The 7,880-nt window shown below is 43.9% G+C and overlaps 1 long non-coding RNA gene across 1 annotated transcript in view; it reads right to left on the minus strand.

Moving 5' to 3' along the window:
* Positions 1-7,377, minus strand: part of LOC122541007 — a 48,329-nt gene extending 40,952 nt beyond the window's left edge. Inside the window, exon 1 of the long non-coding RNA XR_006309488.1 lies at positions 7,338-7,377. This is a non-coding gene — a long non-coding RNA (uncharacterized LOC122541007). The remainder of the gene's footprint in view (positions 1-7,337) is intronic.
* Between the last annotated feature and the right edge of the window lie 503 nt (positions 7,378-7,880).

Consider the following 7,880-nt stretch of genomic DNA (forward strand, 5'->3'; position numbering starts at 1 on the left):
TGCCTTCATCTATTTTCAGTTATAATGTTGAATAGATTGCAAATGGAATCTGTAATACAATGAATATATTGGAATACAGCAAGTTTGTTTTATATCCTAGTTTCACAATGAATGTCATGGCATAATAACCCTGTTAAAATGCCAAACGGAAATGCAGTTATTTCTCAAGTAATCCCAAATGATCATTAATACAATTAATATGAAATGCTGTGATGAGTCACCATCTGAAACTGCAGAAAGCTATCTTCACAACATTGCTATAACAACTTTTTTTAAATGTAGCTATCTGCCCTCTATTTCTCAACAACATCTCCCTCTGGTGGCAAAACTAAATAATTGTAGCCTTGTTGATGTAAAGATTATAGTCCTAAGATCCAAAGGAATTTTGAAATAACAGAAAGACATTTTGCTTTGGCTGTTATCATTCAGTCCATGAGACTGTGCACAGATCCCTCTGTCCACAATACCATCACCCTGCAACCTCACTAGATTCTTTTGAGTTTCTCCAAACGGAAAGCGGCATACTGATGAGAAGGGAAGTGAGACGGATGATTGGGAGCAGAGCTCTCTTCTCTGCAGCAATGCATCTGCTTTGCTCAACACCCCTGCAAGCCTAGGGTGACAGCATGCATGTGATGTAACAGGACCTGTTACACCCATTCATCTTTGCCATTCCATCTCGGAAATACCCAAATTAGGGAAAGGGGAAGGGAGGAGAGGAGTGATTGGGAAGAAAGTGTAATTAGTGACCTGTCACAACATTGGAAGGCTGTACAACACCCTGCACAACTTAAATTTGAATAGAGGTTGATTATGACGAGTTGAAATTTCATTTTGGCAGTACAAATCAACGCAAGCCCATATGGTTTTGGCACTTTTTTTTGTATTGTTCATGCAAGCTCTGGAATTTTTCTTTTCTCCTTCTGAATTCAGCGGAAATTGGCATGTCAATATAAATTGTAGCATTTTAGGAGTTTTGAGAAGCTTTGTAGATCAGGTTGAAGTTTTGGATGTAGGTTTGCTTGCTGAAATGCAAGGTTCATTTCCAGACATTCCATTTCCCTATTAGGTAAAATCTTCAGTGGGCCTCAGGGGAAGCAATGCTGAAAATTCCTGCTTTCTATTTACATATTTGGGTTTCTTTGGGTTGGTGACGTCATTTCCAGTGGTGATGCTATTTTCCTGTGGTGAAGTCACATCCTATTCCTTTTCTCGGGGTGGTAGATGGGGTCTAACTCGATGTGTTTGTTGATCGAGTCATGTTTGGAATGCCGTGCTTCTAGGAATTCTCGTGTGTGTCTTTGTTTGGCTTGTCCCAGTCGAAGTGGTGTCCTTCCTCATCTGTATGTGAGGATACTAGTGAGAGAGGGTCATGTCTTTTTGTGGCTAGTTGGTGTTCATATATACTGGTGGCTAGTTTTCTGCCTGTTTGTCCAATGTAGTGTTTGTTACAGTCCTTGCACGGTATTTTGTAAATGACATTAGTTTTGCTCGTTGTCTGTAAAGGGTTTTTCAAGTTCCTTGGCTGCTGCTGGTAGCCCACAAACCCACCAACACACTAAAACAGCAGCTAATGAACTTGAAAGACCCAATACAGATAACGAGCAAAACTAATGTCGTTTACAAAATACCATGCAATGACTGTAACAAACACTACATTGGACAAACAGGCAGAAAACTAGCCACAAAAAGACATGACCCCCTCTCACTAGTATCCTCATGTGCAGATGAGGAAGGACACCATTTTGACTGGGACAACACATCCAACCTAGGACAAGCCAAACAAATACACACACGAGAATTCCTAGAGGTATGGCATTGTAAACGGAACTCTATCAACAAACAGAGTTAGACCCCATCTACTACCCCCTGAGAAAAGGAATAGGAAGTGACTTCACCACAGGAAATAACAACATCACCACAGGAAATGACATCACCAACCCAAAGAAACCCAAACATATAAACAGAAAGCAAGAATATTCCGCATTGCTTCGCCTGAGGCCCACTGAAGATGTTACCTAGTAGGGTAACAAAACGTCTGGAAATGAACCTTGCAGCTCAGCAAGCAAACCTTCATCCATTGCTGCACATTTCCTATCCTCGTGACTGGATCACATGACATTGAAGAGTGGTCTTAATATAAACACCTCATCTGATAAAAAGGAGAGTTCAAAACCTTAACAATCCAAGATCCTCCTATATAGCAATGCTTTAGGTAAAGAAGCAGCACAGGCAATATTATCTCAGTTCCAGCATGGTAATAATAAACAAGTTGATTCTCCAAAAAAAAATGCATAACTTTCACTAATCTCATAATCCAACATTTCCTTGCCCCCCAATGGCTCAATACTGCCCTTGCTGGAAATCTGAAATGATGGTAAACATTTAGGGGAGGGGTGCAGGTTTGCTAGTCCTGTTTAGAGATAGTGAGAACTGCAAATGCTGGCGAGTCAGAGTGGATAAAGAGCGGAGCTGGAAAAAGCACAGTAGGTCAAGCAGCATCAGAGAAGGGGAGTCAGTGTTTCCGGTTGGAACATTTCATCAGGACTGGGGGAGGGGAAGGGGGCTGAGAAATTGAGAGGGTGGGTGAGATGGTGATAGGTGGATGCAGGTAGGAGGTGGCAGTGATTGGTCAATGGGAAGGTTGGAGTGGATGGGTGGGAAGGAGGATAGTAAGGTTAAAGGGGAGAGGAAGGGCATGGGCCTAGGATGAGGTGGGTGGGGAGGTTTGAAAGGTGGTGAATTTTATATTAATGCCATACGGTTGTAAGCTCCTGAGACGGAAGATGAGGTGTTCTTCCTCCAGTTTGCATGTGGCCTTGTGTTGACAGTGGAGGCGGCCCAGGAAGAATATGCTGGGGGAGTTGAAATGGCTGGTAACAAGAAGGTGGGTGTTGAATGGAGTGTATGGACCATACATATTTCCCGAACTGGTTCCCGAGTTTGCACTCAGCCTCTCTGATACAGAGGAGACCACATTGGGAGCATTTGATGCAATAAATCACGCAAGAGGAAATGCACGTGAATCTCTCCTGGACTTGGAGTGATTCTTCAGGATCTTGGACGGGGGGGGGGGATTGTTTTGGTGCTAGGTTCAGACCGCAGGTGGCAGAAGTGGTGGAGGATGCTGCTTTGGACTTGGAGGTTAGTGGGGTGGGTTGTGAAGATCGGGAGACTTTCTCCTTATTGTGGTTGAGGGTTTTTTGTTTGAGGGCAGAGGTGCGGGAAAAGGAGGAGATCCGGTTGAGGGCATTGTTGATCACGGGGGAGGGGAAATTGCGGTCCTTGAAGCAGGAGGACATCTGGAATGTCCTGGAGCAGATATGGCAGAGGTGGAGGAATTGGGAGTATGAGATTGTATTTTTGCAGGGATGGTGGGAGGAGGTGTAATCGAGGTAACCAAGGGAATCAGTGGGTTTATAATAGATGTTGGTGCTGAGTCAGTTGCTGGAGACAGAGGGGTCCCGGAAGGAGAGGGAGGTGTTAGAGATGGTCATGTGAATTTTAAGGTCAAGATGGAAGGTGGAAATAAAAGTTCTGAATTTGGGGGAAGGTTGATCGAAGTGAACAAACTGTTCCAGTTCTTTGTGGGAGCATGAGATAGCTCGAATACAGTCATTGATGTGGAGGAGAAAAAGGTGGAAGATAGTTACATGGGCACTACAGAAGAGGGACTGTTCCACGTACCCTATGAAGAGGCCATCATAGCTCAGACCCATGTAGGTACTCATGGCCACCTCTATGGAGGTAGGAAGATTGAAAGGAAAAGTTAAGGGTGAGGACCATTTTTGCCCAGGCAGATGAGAATGTCAGTGGACATGGACTGTTTAGGTTTGTGGGAGGAAGAAACCTTGAGGCCCTCCTCATGGGGGATACAAGTGTAGAGAGACTGGATGTCCATGGTGAAAATGAGGTGTTGGGGACCGGGGAAGAAGTTGAATGGTGAGGGTGGTGTCCCTAACGTAAGGGGGGAGTTCCTGGACCAAAGGGGACAGGATGGAGTCGAGATAAGTTCAATGGGGCAGGAGTAGGCAGAAATGATCGATCAACTAGGGCAGTCAGGTTTATGAATTTGGGGGAGGAGACAAATGGGCATTGCAGGTTTGGAGAACAATGAGGTTGGAAGCTGTGGATGGGAGATCTCCTGAGATGATGAGATTGTGATGGTCTTGGAGATGGTTTGGTGATGAGAGGTCGGGTCGTGATTGAGGGAATGGTGGGAGGAGATGTTAGCGAGTTAGTGAGACTTCAGTGAGCTGGAGATTGGTGTGCCAAACTATCACTGTGCCTCCCTTGTCAGCTGGTTTGATGGTGAGATGGAGGTTGGGATGGAGGGTTGCACGTTTGGATAGGGAAAGGTTGGAGTGGATGGAGAGATTCAAGTGGTCATGCTGGGGAAAAAATATGTTTGGAAGACACAGCATATATAGTCAACTTAAGAAGCACAGCAAGGCTGAATGGCATTTATTTTTAATGCGAGGAGACGAGTAAGGCAGATGCGAGGGTGCTGATTGAAGAGATGCATATCATATCATTATTTAAACTATTTGTATTAGCAATGAAAGTCTATTGGATCCATATTCCTGCTATAAAATCTTCAGGAAGGAGAAAGTGAGGACTGCAGATACTGGAGATTAGCGTCGACAGTGTGGTGCTGGAAAAGGCGGCTTCATTCCTGATGAAGGGCTTACAGACTTCATCAGAGGAGCAGGAGAATTGACGTTTCGGGCATAAGCCCTTCATCAGGAATGAAGCCGCCTTTTCCAGCACCACACTCTCAACTATAAAATCTTCAGGCCAGACAGAGGGTGAAAAGAGGAAGCATGTCACAATATTGATCAAGGAGTCAACTACTGCAAATACTAGGGGTGATATTTTAGAAGGTTCCTCAATTAAAGCCATACCCCTGGACTGAGCAGCTCAGGTTCAATTCCCATCTGCTTCAGAGTTTTATAATAGCCTCTCTGAAAAGATTATTTAGAAAAATAGGTTAAATTTAAAATATAAAAAGGAGCAATTACATTGTTGAGTATACTATAGACCTCTCAACCATCTGGGAGAGATAGAAGGACCAATTTATGTCGGCAAACTTTGCCAATATTAAAGACAGATAGATAAAATGTGAAAGGCTTAGAAGGGGTACAGAATTCTTAAAATATATCCAAGAAAGCTGATTTAGCACATTAAAAAGTGCTACAAAGAGAGGATGATTAGATTAGATTACTTACAGTGTGGAAACAGGGCCTTTGGCCCAACAAGTCCACACCGACCTGCCGAAGCGCAGCCGACCCATACCCCTACATTTACCCCTTACCTAACACTACAGGCAATTTAGCATGGCCAATTCACCTGGCCTGCACATCTTTGGACTGTGGGAGGAAACCAGAGCAAACCCACGCAGACACAGGGAGAATGTGCAAACTCCACACAGTCAGTCGCCTGAGGCGGGAATTGAACCTGGGTCTCTGGCACTGTGAGGCAGCAGTGCTAACCACTGTACCACCAATGATGCTGTCCTAATACTAAGGAAAGAAGCTGGACAACAGTTGGAAAGACAATAGGAGAGCATTTCATTGATGATGATCGTAACTCAGTAAGGTAGTCATAGCAAAGGACAAAAAATGGACTCGAAATAAAGATTCTGAATTGGGGGAAGGTTGACAATAAGACAAAATCTGACCAAATTGGACTGAGACCAGCTACTTCTAAGTAAATCATCAGAGCAGTGGGAGTCATTCAACAAGGAAATAGTGAGAGTGAACAGCCAAGATATTTCTGTAAAGGGGAAGTCAGTAGAACCAACAATCCAAATAATCTGGACATTTGAGAGTGTACAGGGTTGGAAACAGGAGTTTTAGAAAAAGGGTGGCTTCTGGTAGATTCTAGGGCCTCAAAACAAAGGGAGCCCTCTAAGTACAGAAAATGCAAAAGGAATAACTCAAAAATTAAGACAGTGAAGAGGGGCCATGACAAATTATGGTGGGCAAAACAAAAAAAAATCCAAAAGTGTTTTGAGTATATTGGGGGAAACGTAATAACCAGGGAATGAAGTATTCCTATTAAGAACCAAAGTGGCAATGTTTGTGGAGTCAGAAGATACAGCTGAGGTTTCAAATCAATACTTAGTCTTTCTCTACAGTGAAGACAAATGCAATCTAGGTATAGAAATCAAGGAGGGAGCTGTTATATACTCGTACAAATTCAGAGGGAGAGAGGATACGAATAGGTTTAACAGACTTGAAAGTGGATAAATATTGAAGCCCAGATGAGATTTATCCCAGATTACTGTTGGAAATAAAGGAGAAAATTACAGGCCCTGACATTAATTTTCAAATCCTTTCCAACCACAGGAAGATTGGAAGACAGTCAAAAAGTGTGGTGCTGGAAAAGCACAGCCGGTCAGGTAGCATGCTGGAAAAACACTGCAATACAGCCAAATGTGACCTTTATTCAAGAAGGTTGTAAGGGATAAGCCTGGAAACTACAGACCAGTGAATCTAAAATCAGCAGTAGGGTAACTTGTGGAAAATATTCCTGTCACATAATTGATCTCCATTTGCAGACTTAAGGATTAATCAAGGCCGGTTAATTTAGATTTGTTATGGGTCATCTGGTCAAATCAGATTTGAGTTTTTCAGGTCACTGGCTATGCTAATCAATGTAGTTCAGTTGAAGTAGTCTGTATGGATTTGTCAGACTTTTGATGTGGTGTCATATTGGAGATTGAACAAGAATGTAAGAGCCCGTGAGATCCAAAACTGATTTTGGATCTTGTTGTTTGTAATGTACATTAATGAACTATGCACTAACTGGAGTATTTTGAGCAGTAACTTACAAGGTGACATGAAAATTGGTTATGTGGTAAACAGGAAGAAAAATTTAAATTATAGGACAATGTAGATGTGGTAGTAAAATGAGTAGAACAGGGCAAACCAGAACTGCTCTAATGAGTGAGGCGGCACGGTGGCTCAGTGGTTAGCACTGCTGCCTCACAGCACCAGGGTCCCAGGTTTGATTCCAGCCTCGGGTGACTGTTGTGGAGTTTACACATTCTCCCCGTCTCTGTGTGTTTCCTCTCACAATCCAAAGATGTGCAGGTCAGGTGAATTGGCCATACTAAATTGCCCATAATGTTAAGGTGCATTAGTCAGAGGTGGGCAGCTCTTCGGAGGGTCAGTGTGGACTGATTGGGCCGAAGGGCCTGTTTCCACGCTAGGGAATCTAATCTTCTCCACCACCACCACCACTTTTGCAGGACTAATTTAGAGCAATCTGAGAGTCTTGTAACAATGCCCATCATTTCATTTATTCCTCTTAATCTACAAAATTGATATTACCAATGACCTTTCGCCGGGCATCTTAAAATCGATCTCCTCCTCCACCTGTCAATCATCTGCAGCCGTTGCCCATTCGGAGTGAGCAAAAACACCACGTGACAAAGTCGTGAACTGTAGGTGGCTGCGCTCTTCCCGCCTCACTCCGCGGGCGTTCGAGCGCCAGGTTTCGAACAAATAATCCTCGCGCCAGTAACGGACAAATTGTACTGGCGTCGGAAGTCCCGCCTACCGAGCCGTCGATTGGAAGAGAGCTGGGTTCCTATCGCAGCCCGGGCCATCTCTGGTTACACTCGGCTGCCATTCAAGATACGTCGCCCGGTTTATACTGTAAAGTCAGGTTGAGGCCGTGGTGATGGTACATTCCATGGTAGTCACTCTCTGAAGTCTGGTTGATGGTATAATTCTTATCTGGTTGCCAGGGCCAGTAATTTTAAGTACTGGCATGAAAAGTCCACAAGTTCTGGCCTTAATTTCAACTTTGGTAAGTTTCACTTATTTTGAGGTTTAATCGCAGCTTCCATCCTCCCAAAGCCAACCAGCAGC

The sequence above is a fragment of the Chiloscyllium plagiosum genome, chromosome 36, assembly GCF_004010195.1.
Source record: "Chiloscyllium plagiosum isolate BGI_BamShark_2017 chromosome 36, ASM401019v2, whole genome shotgun sequence".
NCBI lineage: Eukaryota > Metazoa > Chordata > Chondrichthyes > Orectolobiformes > Hemiscylliidae > Chiloscyllium > Chiloscyllium plagiosum.